This window comes from Anguilla rostrata, chromosome 14 (assembly GCF_018555375.3).
Source record: "Anguilla rostrata isolate EN2019 chromosome 14, ASM1855537v3, whole genome shotgun sequence".
Classification (NCBI taxonomy): domain Eukaryota; kingdom Metazoa; phylum Chordata; class Actinopteri; order Anguilliformes; family Anguillidae; genus Anguilla; species Anguilla rostrata.
Genome location: NC_057946.1, coordinates 1,689,061 through 1,705,585, shown reverse-complemented (window position 1 = coordinate 1,705,585; position 16,525 = coordinate 1,689,061).

Sequence of the window (16,525 nt, the reverse complement as noted above, 5' to 3'; positions counted from 1 at the left end):
AGGGTGTAAAGATTGTCTTCTCAGTCCTTTTTAATCCTGCAGTTCTGAGATCAGAAGTCATAATCAAAGTTAAGCACCACACATAATAAATCCGTTATTCTGTGTGTTTTGTCGTAAGTGAGTGGTGTAGAGTGGAGTAGAGCGGTGTAGAAGAAATACGGTCTCTCCAGACCGTGAAGTAGGAAAACAGTTATTCACTGATTTATTGACGAGTGACAGCTTGTTTCTACATGAAAAAATATTGATTTCGGTTTTAAAATTCAATGAAGAGGCTGTATCACTGGGGGTCTAGCTGGGGGGGGGGGGGGGGGGTAAATGTTGACCCTGTGGACATGGGGTGCATGTATAATATGAACACAGCACAAGGTTTAACAGCAGGCGATGCTTGCACGAGTCAGGATAGTGACCGGGCGTGTGTGTCATCGACAAACTGCCTCACCTGTCATGGAGGATCAGTGTGGGAAGCGCTGGATGGAACCTCGCAGATTTAGGTGTTTTTCCACACTTTTTTCTCCCCCTTTTTCCAAGATGGGAAACGCGCTGGCTCCAGTCAGGGTTGGAGAGCTGCTCTCTCCAGCTCAGCCACAGCACTTGTAGCCCTTCACCAGGCTGTGGGCGACATAGCTCAGGAGGTAAGAGCGGTCTGGCAGTCGGAGGGTTGCCGGTTCAAAACCCCCGCCTGGGTGTGTCGAAGTGTCCTTGAGCAAGACACCTAACCCCTAACTGCTCTGGCGAATGAGAGGCATCAATTGTAAAGCGCTTTGGATAAAAGCGCTATATAAATGCAGTCCATTTACCCTTGACCTTGACCTGCTCATGGAAGAGTACCCAATCGCCAAAGCGAGACGCCAGTGTGCCTCATATTTGACGGCAGAGAAATGATTTGGTTCACTGCACTGAAACGGCGCGTTCCCGTTGGAGGGAGTCTGGGCGTGGGTGGGTTTCAGTGCGCTCGGCCTGGTCCACACTGGTGGGTCCACACGGGGGGGCTTCACTGGGTCACCTCTGCTCCCTCTCGTAAGGCGGGACCCACAGTATCATCCCTGCATTTGGGTCGATCAGGGTCCACAAGCTGAGGGGGGTCCATGTTATTTCGGGGTGCGTTACCCTTCAGCAGAGACCATGGTCCAGAGTCCACATCAGTGCATGATTTATATCCCATCTCCCAGAACTCTCCCTGTCACTAACTGCCCTGTTTTGGACCTTGCTTAGCCTTGATTGGCCTGTTTGGACTGTGCTGAGCCTTGATTGGCCTGTTTGGACTGTGCTGAGCCTTGATTGGCCTGTTTGGAGCGTGCTTGCACCCCGGAAGAAATCGAGGGAAGGGAGAAGTGGGAAGGAGGGAGGACAGAAATAAAGGGAAATTAAGAAACGAGTGTGGAACAAAGACACACGGCTTCTGTCCCGGCCCTGTCATGTTAACAGCTCACAGAGCCGGCCCACGTTAGGGTCACATGACGCTCCGCTGAGCCAATCGGCTAGCGGCATCCCCTAACTGCCTGCACGGCCCCCCCTGACAGTGACATATTACTTCTGCAGCCGTCTGCAATCTGATACATGTGAGTTTGCCACCCTGCTAAAGATTTGATTAATGCTCCTCCATTTCAGGGCAGTAATTGGCTGCGACTGTACTGGAGAATAATCGGCCTTCTCTCTCTCTCTCTCCCCCCTCCCCTCTCTCTCTCTCTCTCTCTCTCCTCTCTCTCTCCATGCGAGGAGTGCCTGATGAGTGTTCAGGTTAATTAAGGCTCCAGCACCATGGCAATGAGTGTTATGACAAACCTCAGCTGCTGACACCTGCCTGTGCACACCACACGCACACACACACGTGCACACACATACACACCACACGCGCACACACATGCACACCACACGCACACACACACGTGCACACACATGCGCACCACACACACGTCCTTCACCTCACATCCCTCCTTCAGCATACTTTCTTTCACTGCTGCAGTTCTTTTCCAGAAGTAAGATTCTGACTCTTACAGGCCACAGACCTGAGCATGAACACAAATTCATCAGAATAATCAGTAAAGGCTATACATAGCTGTGGTGTATCGTCAACAGCAACAGTAAAGACAACTACAGCACTCGCTCTGTCTCTTCCCCTTTCCCTCTCACTCTCTCTCTCTCTCCCTCTCCATGCATGCTTGCATGTGTGAGTGTGTGTGTGCATGTGTGAGAGTGAGAGTGTGTGTATGTGCATGCGCGTGCTTGTGTGTGTATGCATATGTGTGATAGTGTGAGAGTGAAAGTAAGTGTGTGACAGTGTGTGTGTGAGTGTGAGAGAGTGAGTGTGTGACAGTGTGTGTGTGAGAGTGAGAGTGTGAGTGTGTAAGAGTGTGAGTGTGTGACCGCGTATGTGTGAGTGTGTGAGAGAGTGAGAATGTGTGACAGTGTATGTGTGTGTGTCTGTGTGTGTGAGAGTATGAGAGGGAGAGTGTGTGTGTGCGTGTGAGTGTGTGTGCGTCTGTGTCGGTGAGAGTGTGAGAGGGAGAGTTAGTGAGAAAGTGTGTGAGTGTGTGTGTGCGTCTGTGTGGGTGAGAGTGTGAGAGGGTGTGCGTGTCTTTAAAGTACAGAGAGTACTATAGATCCCGTGTGTGAAATGGGGCATAGAGATTAATGACAGTAAACAGAAAGCACAGCATCTGCTTGAGAACGTGGGCGAGCAACAGCAGGACAGAGTTTCAGGAGAGAGAGAGAAAAACAGAGAGATAGAGAGAGAGGTAAAAAGAGGAGGATATATATATACTTATATGGGGGAGGAGGAGGGAACAGAGACAGGAGCTTCAGCTCGTTCCCTCGTCAGTCATGCCCGACCTCTGAGAGACACTTGCGACCCTTCCTTGACCCCAAACCAGTCACATGGGGTTTTGGCTGATGGGGGAGGGGGGGGTCAGAGAATTAGTTACAGCTTGGAAGAAAAAAAAACACTCCTGAAAACATCTGGTGATGAGGAGGTGTTTTCCCTGCAAATCAGGGGGCATGCTGACTGAGCTACCCCCCCCCCCCCCACACACACACACACCGGGTCAGTGCTGGGGGAGGAACATGGCCCTGTCAGGGCTCTGATTTGAGGGCACGTCGGGTGATTGATGTGGGTCATTTTCCTGTTAGAAGAGAGAGGGGGGCTGAGGAGGGAGCTGCACAAGGCCATTTGAAGGTCACGCCATGCACTTCTCAAAGGGTGAAATCCACCCACACAAGCATACATACACACTCACAAACACACACACACACAAACACACACACACAAACACACACACACACACACACAGAAAACACACACACGTGCACAAAAACACACACCTCACAAACACACACACACACACACAAACATACACACACACAGAAAACACACACACACACACCTCACAAACACACACACACACACAACACACACAACGCACAAAACTACACCAGTGCACATACAACAACCACACACGCACACATCTACATCAAACACACACGGCACAAAAACACACTACAAACACAGCACACTCATGAACACACGCGTCCTACATGCCAACACACACACACACACAACCTGCCTCATACACACATCCATGTACACGCACATGTGCATCAATGCATTCACATTCATATTTAAATGTAACTGATAGAGTATTTTGGTGGGTGCTGATTTAATCATTTCATCCTGCAGAATCCCTGCTGTAGACCTGCCGCTTACTCAAAATGTAAATGAACTACATGCCCCAGCATGACACGACATCGGCACCATCACCACGCTTCAGTGTGACGCACCTGTACTTCCTGGAGGCGTATTAAGTGGCAGGAGCAGGAAGTGGCTGGAGGTTGTGGGGTCACACCAGGAAGGGGGCGGGTGGAAGGAGAAGCATTTGATTAATTGGACAGTCACCAACAGCGTCCAGGGTGTTTGGACGCTCCCATAATTCTGTTTTACGATTGGTAGGGGATGGCTTTGAAAAGAACGCTCAATAAATCACCAACTCGCCCCCCCCCCCCCACACCCCCCACACCCCCCACACTACCCTTACTTGTGCCCTTTACCGTGCAAACACTGAAGCTCCGCCCACCACCGACCCTGTCACTCTTCACAGCTATACTGCTGATTCCTTTGGGGGGGGGGGGGGGGTAAATGTCACACCCCAGAGGAGTTCCAGTACAGCTCCAGGGTCCTGACAGACAAACAGCCCTTACAGCTGCTGCTGCTGCTGAACACAAGTCAGGGTCCTGCCTGGAAACTCTCCCACAGCTCAAAATTCAGGAAAATAAATGTATGAATAAAAAAAGATGAACAATAATACTGTGTTTTGAGAGACACGCTCCTTGAGCCTCGCTCTGTCATAGAGAGTGTGGTGGGACCACGCCCTTCTACTTTAGGGGGCCATGAAGCTTTTGGGTGTTTCTAACCTTCATCAGCAGAGAAAAGGTACAAGAGGACAGAGAGGGACAGAGAGAGAGAAAGATAGAAAGACAGAGTGAGAGAGAAACATTAATCTTCTGTGGAGATTCCCACAGTGCAGTAAGCCATGCCTGAGACAGGGGCCTGTAGATGAGACTTCTTTCACAGAAACATGATGCTCACTACAGCCAGCCTCTTACCACAGGTCTGCAAACGGTCCTATACCTTGTCCCAGAGAGCAGCCCGTGGGGCGGGGCGACCCAGCCGCCCGTCAGCGAGGCAAAGCAATAACGGCAGGTGCTGATTGGGTAGTGCTGAGCAGAGGGGAGGGGCCCGATGGGTTGTGCAGGGAGGGCAGATTAGTTATGTTCTGGTATGTTAATCACCCTGTTCTCAGCAGCACCCCTCCCTGGCTGCGGTATGGGGGGGTCAGACGGGGGGGTTTGGGGTGGATGTGCTGGGGTCGTCCCGGGCGCAAGGACATCCATCACTCACTCCATCCCCCCCCCCCCCCCATGGGCCAGTGAGAGACCCCGGAATGAGACCTGTTGACCCCACACTGAGCCGAGTCACTGAGCAGGTTCCTTTTTTCGGTTTAATCATTTTTTCCCGCCTCTTGCCGTTTGGTCGCCCCCTGGTTTGTTTCCCCAGGTTTTTGGGGAGTGGTCACGCAGCGGGACAGAAACAGCGCCGCCGCCGCCGCTACGTTACTCACACGTGCCGGTCCGACCCGCGCGTGATGCGGGGGTGACCCGCCGGTCAGGGGGGGGGAGTGATTTACCCCCCAGGGCTGCCGTAAAAAGCATGCGCATGCCAGCATATTGCGGCCTGGTGGATCATATTTTACGCAATTAAAGCACCATCTGTTCCGCCCGGCAACCATTCATTACAAATAATGGGCCCATTCACTGGGGCTCCCTGGAGCTCACACACACGCACACACACAACCCGGCACACACACACAACCCGGCACGCACACACAACCAACCAACCACAACCACCACACACACACAACGGCAGCACACAACCAACACACACACAAACCCGGCACGCACACACACAACCCAACACACACAACACAACCCGGCACGCACACAACCCAACACACACACACACAACCTGGCACGCACACACAACCCAACACACACACACAACCCGGCACGCACACACACAACCCGCACACACACACACACACAACCCGACACACACACACACAACCCAACACGCACACACACAACCCGACACACACACACACAACCCAACACGCACACACACAACCCAACACACACACACACAACCCGGCACGCACACACACTCACACACTGCGAGCCTGCTGATGAAGCGTGTGTGTGTGTGTGTGCGTGCGTGTGTGTGTGTGTGTGTGTGCATGTGTGTGAATTCATGTGTGTATGTGTGTGTGTGTATGTGTGTGCATGTGTGTGAATTCATGTGTGTGTGCGTGTAGGTGTATGTGTGTGTAGGTGAATTCATGTGTGTGCGTGCTTGCGTGCGTGTGTGTGTGTGTGTGTGCGTGTAGGTGTATGTGTGTGTATGTGAATTCATGTGTGTGTGTGCGTGTAGGTGTGTGTGAGTGTGAGAGAGAGCTGTTCTCAGAGCAGGTTTTTTGACCATGCGGGGACACAGGTACACAGCTACCTGCAGGTGTCCGCAGGTCACGTTTATGCCCTGTCTTTACCTGGGGAGACGCACTGCCAAGGCCCGGCACAGTGTGGCACAGTCCGGCACAGTGTGGCACAGTCCGGCACAGTGTGGCACAGGTGAGACCAGACACAGATGCACCGGATGTGCCGCCATCTTTTATTTGTCATGGCTTTTAAATTTAAAAAAAAAGAATTTAAACCCTTTAACCCCTTCTCACACTTCTACACAGCTTTCACTGGCATGTCTGCCAGCCAGGCTAGCCCACCGTCTGACACACCTGGGGTTAGTTTAGAGCGTGTACCTGCACACAATGCACAGCCATTAAAGGTCCCCAATTATTCTAATTTTAGCCATTTTTTATACCACAAGGTCTGCCAAATGTGTTGATGAAGTTTTTTAAAAGAAAAAAATTACAGAGCCTTTTAAATAAACATATTCTCTGAGTCTTTCTCCCTTTGAGATGAACAGGCTGCTTTGGGTGGGCGTTGCACATTTTTTCACATGCTTTGCCTTGATTGGTTATCACTAATACTGCGACGATGACACAGTCAAGCTTAAGATGTGTGGGAGTGTTTATGCAAAAATAAGATCAAAGATGATTGGCTGCTTTCGGATCTGGGCCCAAATCTAAATGGCTTACTTTGCCGGGTGATTTTTTCTGGCTGAAAATGTGGTGTAATGTTTTACACATTTCATATTTTCTTATCTTAATTGGGACACGTTGGACAGCGCAAGCAGCCAAGCATTTAATAAAACCTGAAACCAATAAGCCGAGGCTTTAAGATAATGACAGTCATTAATGACAGCTTCTAATGATTCCTTTTGTATTTTGTGTATATGTGAGTACGCATGAGTCCAGTGTGTGTGTACGCGCGTGTGTGAGTGCATGTGTGTGTTTGCGTGCGTGCGTGTGTGAGTGTGTATATGTGTGTGTGCATGTGTGTGTGAGTGCATGTGTGTGTTTGCGTGCGTGTGTGCGTGCGTGTGTGTGTTTGCGTGCGTGTGTGAGTGTGTGTATGTGTGTGTGCATGTGTGTGTTTGCGTGCGTGTGTGCGTGCGTGTGTGTGTTTGCGTGCGTGTGTGAGTGTGTATATGTGTGTGTACATGTGTGTGTTTGCGTGCGTGTGTGCGTGCCCGTGTGTGTTTGCGTGCGTGTGTGAGTGTTTATATGTGTGTGTGCATGTGTGTGTTTGCGTGCGTGTGTGTGTGCGCGTGTGTGTTTGCGTGCGTGTGTGAGTGTGTGTATGTGTGTGGCAAGTGCTACTGATGACAGACATGTGTTGAAACTGTGGGAAACTGATAGTGGGACAAGGACGAGAGTAATAAAATCAGACTGAGAGAGAGAGAGAGAGAGAGAGTGAGAGACAGACTTGAACAAGGATAAGGGATTGAAAGACAGAGAGTAATGGAATGATGGAGAAAGTAAAAAGAAGGATGATGAGAAAGTGAGAAAAACGATGGGGAGGGAGAGGGAGCGAGACAGGGAGAGAGACAGAGAGAGAGCGAGAGGCAGAGAGAGGGAGAGCGAGAGGCAGAGAGAGAGTGGGAGAGTGAGAGGGAGAGAGACAGAGAGAGAGGGAGAGAGGCAGAGAGAGAGGTGGAGAGAGGGAGGGAGGGAGAAAGAGAGAGGTGGAGGCAGAGAGGGAGAGAGAGAGAGAGGTGGAGAGAGAAAGAGAGAGAGGTGGAGGCAGAGAGAGAGCGAGAGAGAGGGAGAGAGAGAGGTGGAGGGAGGGAGAAAGAGAGAGAGGTGGCGGCAGAGAGAGAGCGAGAGAGAGGGAGAGAGAGAGGTGGAGAGAGAAAGAGAGAGAGGTGGAGGCAGAGAGAGAGCGAGAGAGAGGGAGAGAGAGAGGTGGAGGGAGAAAGAGAGAGAGGTGGCGGCAGAGGCTGCTCTGCCTGGCCCACCAGTGTTTGTCATGCAGAATGTAATAAGCTGTAGGTGGCGTGTCTCATGGCGGGTGATTTATGGAGCCTGTCTCCCCGCTCCGGCACTTTGTCTGCTCCTGCGCTCAGGATGAATGGGCTTCTGTCAGCGCAGACAGAATCCTCTCCCCTTTCCCTCTCCCTCTCTCTTTCTCAAATTACCTTCCTGCCTCTCCCCTCTCTTATCCTCCCTTTCTTCTCTCCTCCTGCTATCTGTCTCCTTCACCCGCTCTGCTCTCATCCTGTCTTTCTGTCCACCCGCCCCCCTTTTCACCGCACCTCTCCCTCTCCCTCCCTCCCTCTCTTCTTTCCCTCCCTGTCTCTTTCTCTGGAGTCCTCTTTTGTTTCCTCTCCCTCCCCCCTCATCCCTCGTTCCTCACTGTCCGCGATGTCTTCCTGGCCTCGCTTCCTTTTTTAATCTGTCGTTTTTTGTCGTTCCTGTGACAGGCTCGCTCCTGCTCAGGTTTCAGCAGTCTGGCATCGGAGAGGGCGGGGCCGAGGCCTATGACTGGTTCCTAGGGAAGACAGATCTCGGAACAAACAGAGGGGGCGCTATTGGGCGATGAGGAGGTGCTATGAGCAGTCAGGCTTCCCTCTGTGGGACCCCTGGTCTCACACACTGACTGAATGTGATCCAGGCCGGTGATTTTATTGTACAAGACACAAAAACAGAGAAAGTGAATTTGCTAATGTTCCTCAGGGAGAACACCGCACGCGTTATTCAGGGCTGGCCGAACGTTAGCGGGATCGGCAGGTACTTATGCCTCCGTAACAGGCAGCAGGTCGGAAGGTTATCAGAACTTTTACTGTAGTGTGGAATTTGTACCGTCAATGTCTACTGGAGAGGATCAAAGACATGTGATGTCATCAAAGGGGGACGCTTGAGTGACAGCAGCCTCTGCCCTCGTCTGCGGGGAACGGCAGTGACAATTTCACATTTTAATACATTCAAACGATGGACTGCCAAAGAGTGTGGCTCGCTCTCAGCCTCTTCTCATTCCAGCAACCCCCCCCACCCCCACCCCACCTGCGAGCGTGTTCTTTACTTTACACTTTTTTTTATCTTCATTTCATTTGAAAGGCGTTCAGGCGAGGGGGACACCGTCAGCGGAATCGCGCGGAGAGAGGGAGGGGGAGAAAGAGCAAACGGCAGCAGAAAGAGGAAAAAGATGAATGAAAGAGAGAGGGAGGGAGGGAGGGAGGGAGAGGTGGCTGATGGGATGTGGGCAGGAGTGTATTAGTTATGGGTGAAGGGGGGAGTCTGGAGCAGGTAATGTGAAACAGGAAACCTGAAGACAGATGAAGAGAGGGTTCAGGCAGAGAAAGAGGAGTAGAATGAGAGGGTTGAGGAAGAGGAGTAGGATGATAGAGGTTGAGGAAGAGGAGGAGGATGGGAGGGTTGAGGGAGAGGAGCAGGATGAGAGGGAAGAGGAAGAGGAGTAGGGGGACAGAGGACTACGCGTGCCCGTGTCCAGTTTGGGAAGATTGATCATTTTCCACTTTTAATTAAAAGACAGACAGGTCCTGTGGCTTTTCTGCCAAGAGGACCCAGGTGAAGAACAGGAGAGGAACCTGCAGAAGCAGGTTTTAAAGGGTGAACTTCTAAACCAATGGCATCCCTCCGATCCTGCCGTCTTTCTCCCTTTGTCGTTCCTGTCTCAGTGAGAGGGAGAGGATCGCAGGCTCGCAGGCCCAACCTTAGAAACACAGCCGCACCATCAGTACAATTTCCAGCACATTAGAAGCTCTCTTTCTCTCTCTCTCCCTCCTTCTCCCTCTCTCTCCCCCTCTCTCCCTCACTCCCTCCTCTCTGGTGTGCTAATGAAAGATATGCTGTGACACGGTAATGATCTCTCCGCGGCCATAGCTCAGGGGATGTATTGATCAGGCCGTGATTTATTGCAGGTTACTGCTGATTATCAGGTCATTAATCAGTCTCGGATTACCCTATCAATAAAGCTGCCAGGCCGGGTTTGTTTGCAAAGTGCCTGCAGGAGGAGGAGGAGGAGGAGGAGGGGGTGGGCTGTCAGGCGGGAGAGATGTTGTGAGGAGGTGGGGATGGGGGGGGGCCCTTCAACCCTCATCGTCCTGCCAATTAAATAGAGTCATCCGATCAGCATGTTTCTAATAGCCAGCTTATCTTGCGCTTTATTTGCCGGGGGAATATGTCTGTGATTTAAAAGGGGATATCTTGCACTGGGGACACAGTTAAAAGGTTGCTGTAATGGAGGTTGCAAAAATAAAAAGCGGGATTTCTTCTTTTTTTACAGAGTCAGTCAAATGTAACTGTCATTATCATATAACAATCTAAATCTTTTTAAGTTCCATTCACTTACAGGCACCACCTTGCACAGGATTATACCTAATTTGAACAATGCAACCCTGATCCAGCTATATTCAGTGTTTTGGATATGTGAAGCTATAATGTAACTGAATATTCATTTAATTTAAAAAAAGAAAATTTGGATTTTCGAAATTTATGAAGACAGGCAAATATACCAGGCGATGGCGATATAGACAGTGCAACTGCTGTGGGGCCTGTTTGGGAGTGCCCTAATCCTCTGGCAGATAACTAGCTCTAAATGTAAAAACTCCGCACGAGAACAAGTCTTCGCATTTCAGACATTCGTTAAACATCGGAAACACTTATTTATCGGTTTTATATATCATTCAATAGAGTGTTAAAGTGATGACGTCTTCTTGTAGGCCAACCCCGGATGGTTCTTCCGCCATGGGTTCTTTCCACAGATTTCCAATGCTTTTTTCCACTATAGGGATTTCGTTTTCTGCCGAAAATAATGTCTTTGGGTAACGTATGACAAAGACAGTTTCACGTTTTGTTCTACGAGGTAAAGTACACCCATTAATATCTCAACCGTGAATTTCGAAGCCGTTATGTACAAAGAGAGAAAGACGCCATTTAAAAAGTAAGTTGCTAACAAGTTGCTGTTAGTTTTGGCGGTCGGCTAGCGAGCTGAGGAAGAAAGTAGAGGGGTCCTAACTACAACTAAGCGTACCAAAATGCATTATAAAAACAAAAAGTGGATCTCAGAAGAGAAAAGAGAAAACGGACCAGGTGACAAGTTGTCAGAGTTGGATGTTTTTTTCAAAAAAACTATCGCCAAACCAGCGCGAGTCAATCGTCTCAAAATGTCTGCCAGTAGGGACATCAACGACTTTCCCCGCTCAACTGCTGTCGTTCAGGACATGTTTTAAAACTGACGCCGCGCAACGCACACCATAATGTCCTAACTCGGGAAAGTGCTTATTGTAAAACATTAGTTAACACCCACTGAGGTGTGTAGGCTACTGTCGCAACAGTAGATTAATTAATAATTTTTTAAAATGAAAATTAATCAAGTACCCGTGGAGCATCGTCGGACAAGAGAGACTGAATGGACTTGCATGAGGCTACTTTCTGCCAAGAGCGTCAGCTGGGGAGCTGGATTTGAAGGTGATTGCAGATGATTTTGTAAACATAACCTCGCTGGATGCCCTCCAAATGAGTGAGTAGATAAACTGCTTTTTGATGGGGATTGGTGTTGGGTTTCTGGTATCAGTCTGAACTGGGCCGCCGGCCCGCCGTCGTGTGTCTAAACAATTGTGTTGTAAACGTAGCTGAGCGGCAGTGCTAAACAGCAAACCTTGTAATTTTTTTTCTAAGGATAATTGTTATCCACATGCGTGTTTTAAGGGATTTAGTTATGTAATAAAATGTGGGCTCAAGCCCTCCAAACTCATGTAGGCTACGCACAGTTCACTCTCTGCTAACCGTTAGCTTTGATAACCAAATGACGTTGATGTCAACGTGGTAACAGGTGGATTTTATTGTTTACAAGGTGAGTTTCAGCTAGCTAGAACGGTTTAAACTTTATGCAGGTTATGGCTGTACTCGTACTTGCTACCTAGCTAGCCAGCAGTCGATCTTTTAGCCCAGCGATTATTTGGGAAATATGTACATTAATAACATATTATAGGCCTAGCCTAGCCTACTACAGATGAGCCGCTGTGCCAAATTATGCTTCTTTTTTGTGTTTTTTGGTCTCGTGTGTTGTGTAGGCCTAAACAGGCTATCAACCTAGCTAGCTGTGATGTTTGTTTTGGTGACCGTTGGTTAACGTTTTGACCAGCCTGTAGCTAAGCACGGTTCATGTTTCTTATGTGTACCATGACGTAATGTCCCAAGTCGTACAACCCAACGTCTAGGCCTAGTGGTGCAGTGTGTGCACGTGTTTGCATGGGTCTGAGGGTGAGAGGGAGCCGAAAAAATAATCTTGCACAGGGGCCTATCATAACTAGCTCCCTACATCGTTGTAGGTTATTGAAATAATGCTAGTATGATTATCACTGTGTTGTATAGTAGGTTTGTGTAGCAGAATTGTCTAGCAGCGTTGTGTAACAGCATTTGTGTTGCAGCTTTTTGTAGCACTGTTGTGTAGCAGCGTTGTGTAACAGCATTTGTGTAGCAGCTTTGTGCAGCAGCGTTGTGTAACAGCATTTGTGTAGCAGCTTTGTGTAGCTGTGTTGTGTAACGGCGTGCTTTGCGCTCATTTGGGCCACGCTGGCTGTCTACAGTACACACGCAGCAGGAGGCTGTTCTGTGTAGTTCTGACTCAGTTCTGAGTCTAACCGAATGCTGTTTGCCTAAAGCTAATGTATCCCCAAGTGCCAACAATAACTGGGCGACATGGACCCTGGTTGCAGAATGGAATATTCTGCACTATTTAGTAAATACGAGGATTTTTTTTTTGTTGGAAAATATAACGATAAATATATTTCACAGCAGCGTGTTTGATATATACTTTTAAACAGCAAGGATTTATAACTTTTCCCATACATTTCAAAGTTCTTTGAAAATATACTATACTGCAGTACATTCCAATTTTATTAAAGGTGAATTGATGTTTGCCCCAGAGGTGTGTAAAATGCAGTATAATGCACCTACAGAGTGACTCCACTGCCCTACGACAGGCCCACAAACGGCAGTTTTTCGCGGTCACTTGTCTCAGGCCCGTCCGCTGTCGTGATGGTTTTGATCTGATCATGGCTGGGGGGTCCATGGTCCCTCCCCGTCTCACTGGCTTTATTGGGGGGTCTCTGAGCACGTCACTGTGCTGAGAAGCGAGTGGATCTGCAGCTGGTCTACCTGTTACAGGGTCACACTCCACACAGACATTAGAGAAATCCAGAGTGGATTAGAGGAAAATAAGACCTATCTGCCGCAGTGCTTGGGCCCAAGGCTTTAGAAGTAAATCAGGGTGTAAATCATCATGTAAATCAGGGTGTAAATCAGGGTGCTCAGAATTACTCACTCCAAACATTACATTGCAGGCATATAGCAGACGTTCTTGTCCACAGCAACTTACACAGCTTTGTTACATAGCGTTTTACATTGAATCCATTTATGCAGCTGGATACTGAAACAATGCAGGTTAAGCACCGTTGCTGAAGGGTACAACGGCAGTGTCCTACCCAGGAAATCAAACCTGCGACCTTTAGGTTACAGGCCCAGTTCCTTACCCATAATGCTATGCTGCATTGGCGGGCTAGGCGTAAGGGGTGGGAGGGGACACGTGGGGACTTACCAGGAGAACACAGCGCCAAGCTCCCCAGCAACTGATCAAACACAGTTACACCTCCTCCACCACCTCCTCTTAACTCCCCCGTCCTCTCTGTCTACCTGTCTATCTCTCTCTGTCTCTCCTCTATCTTCTCTCAGTGATTCAGGGATTGGGAAAACTCAAGCCTTTTTCTAGGGCGTTATGAACTTCTTAGGGAACACCGGCATGAGTAGCCCAGCGTGGGGCATGTACTGGAAATATGGGGGTTCACTGTGCCCCTTGCCCATCGGAATGCTAATACACAAGGTCCCCTCTCCTGCAGTTTATCCTCAGCCTGTTCCAGAGTGAGATTAATAAAAGCTTACACCGCTAACTATGCTACTGCTAATAATAATGACAGTACCCGCACTGCAATAATAACAATGCCTTAATTATAAACAGCCTAAGAAATTAATGGAAGTTAATAGGAGGTTTTACAAGAACGTCTTTAGCCACACTCTCTCTCTCTCTCTCTCTCTGTCTTTCTCTCGCTCTCTCTCTCCCTCTTTCTCTTTCTCTCTCTCTCTCGCTCTCTGCACTTTTCCCTTACAAGAAGGAGAACTTTATTGCCACTGCAAGGATGCTGTCGCTTTAATGGGGTACAGCGGGCCCCGGAGGAAGGCGGGTGTCGGGGGCCGTGCTGTAAAGGTGACAAACGCCTCTCATTACGCCTTCTTTAACGGCCCCGCTGCCTCTGCCTCCTCCCTCAGCCTCCCTGTCCTTGTGCTCCTCTTCTTCCCATTGTCTTTCTGCACTGTGTCACCCCGGCTCCCCTCCCCACCCTCCCCCTCCCCACCCTTTTTGTTATTTGAGTGCCCATTTCCAGCTCTCCGCTTACGTCCTGCTAATGGTGCCGTAGTTTGCTGTGTCATGCACCCGGGCCTGCACAGGCCAGCGGGGGGTAGTAGCTCTCCTGCTGAGGTCACCCCCGCCCCCTACCGCCCCCCTTTCACTGTCCGTCAGAACAACGCTCTGGGGAGACTGCGGCTTGGGCGCCAAGGCGAGGGAGGAGAGAAGAAGGGAAGATGGAAGTCTTTGGAGGAAGCTATGGTGACTGTTGACTGCTGTGTCAGCAGGGGGAGGGGTTTAGGGTGACAGAGAGAAGGTGACAGATTGGGGAGGGAGGTGGGGGGGTGATTTGCCTTGTGTGAGTCCCCATGATGTGTTGTGAGCCCCCCCCCCCCGGTTAATGAATGAATTGGAGGCCCCGCACTCCCACTGTGGAATGGAGACGTAGACTTGGCCTGTGATTTAACTGGTGCCACCTTTACTGCTCTGGGTTTCATCACTGTCCCGAACCACAGCCACCTCTCTCTCTCTCTCTCACTCTCGCACACAAACACACACACATACATAACAACTTCACACATAGACCTGCAGAAACAAGAACATGCATTAACACACATGCACACAAACACACGCACGTGCACACACACACACACTCATAGCAAGCACGGCAGGCACCACTGCCACAAAACAACAATAACCCTTATCTTTGCATTTTAATAAAACCTCCATAATTTATTAAATAATCAATATTGCAGTATTGTATTGCTGGTTGTGGACTAAATGGTTAAACTGCCTTTGCTCATAAAAATGACTCTTGCGCAATCACCCTCTCCATCACATGGATGAGAGGCTGCAGTGTAAATGGGGCGAATGTCTGCGTGTGATGTAGATGGACTGGAGATTTGTAGGCTGCGTTGTGCTCGTATATCACAGCTTAGCGGCGCTCTGCGGTCCCAGTGCTGCGATTGTGAGGACTGTTATTACTACAGCCGTCCCTGGAGGAGGAGAGTGTCAGTGATGCAGTGTGTAATGGTCCTGTCAGGACCTGGGGTCAGTGATGCAGTGTGTAATGGTCCTGTCAGGACCTGGGGTCAGTGATGCAGTGTGTAATTATCCTGTCAGGACCTGGGGTCAGTGATACAGTGTGTAATGGTCCTGTCAGGACCTGGAGGAGGAGAGTGTCTCTTCACTCTAGTGTTTCTTTTGCGCCTCTACATCATGAAACCTATGCACTTGTTGTACGTCGCTCTGGATAAGAGCGTCTGCTAAATGCCTATAATGTAATGTAATGTAATATGGTGCGTAATAGTCCTGTCAGGACCTGTGGTCAGTGATACAGTGTGTAATAGTCCTGTCAAGACCTGGGGTCAGTGATACAGTGTGTAATTGTCCTGGCAGGACCTGGGGTCAGTGATACAGTGTGTAATTGTCCTGTCAGGACCTGGGGTCAGTGATACAGTGTGTAATGGTCCTGTCAGGACCTGGAGGAGGAGAGTGTCTCTTCACTCTAGTGTTTCTTTTGCGCCTCTACATCATGAAACCTATGCACTTGTTGTACGTCGCTCTGGATAAGAGCGTCTGCTAAATGCCTATAATGTAATGTAATGTAATATGGTGTGTAATGGTCCAGTCAGGACCTGGAGGAGGAGAGTGTCAGTGATACAGTGCGTAATAGTCCTGTCAGGACCTGTGGTCAGTGATACAGTGTGTAATAGTCCTGTCAGGACCTGGGGTCAGTGATACAGTGTGTAATTGTCCTGTCAAGACCTGTGGTCAGTGATACAGTGTATAATTGTCCTGGCAGGACCTGGGGTCAGTGATACAGTGTGTAATTGTCCTGTCAGGACCTGGGGTCAGTGATACAGTGTGTAATGGTCCTATCAGGACCTGGGGTCAGTGATACAGTGTGTAATTATCCTGTCAGGACCTGGGGTCAGTGATATGGGTGTAATGGTTTTGTCAGGACCTGGGGTCAGTGATACAGTGTGTAATGGTCTTGTCAGGACCTGGGGTCAGTGATGTGGTGTGTAATGGTTTTGTCAGGACCTGAGATCAGTGATACAGTGTGTAATGGTCTTGTCAGGACCTGGGATCAGTGATACAGTGTGTAATGGTCCTGTCAGGACCTGGGGTCAGTGATACGGTTTGTAATGGTCTT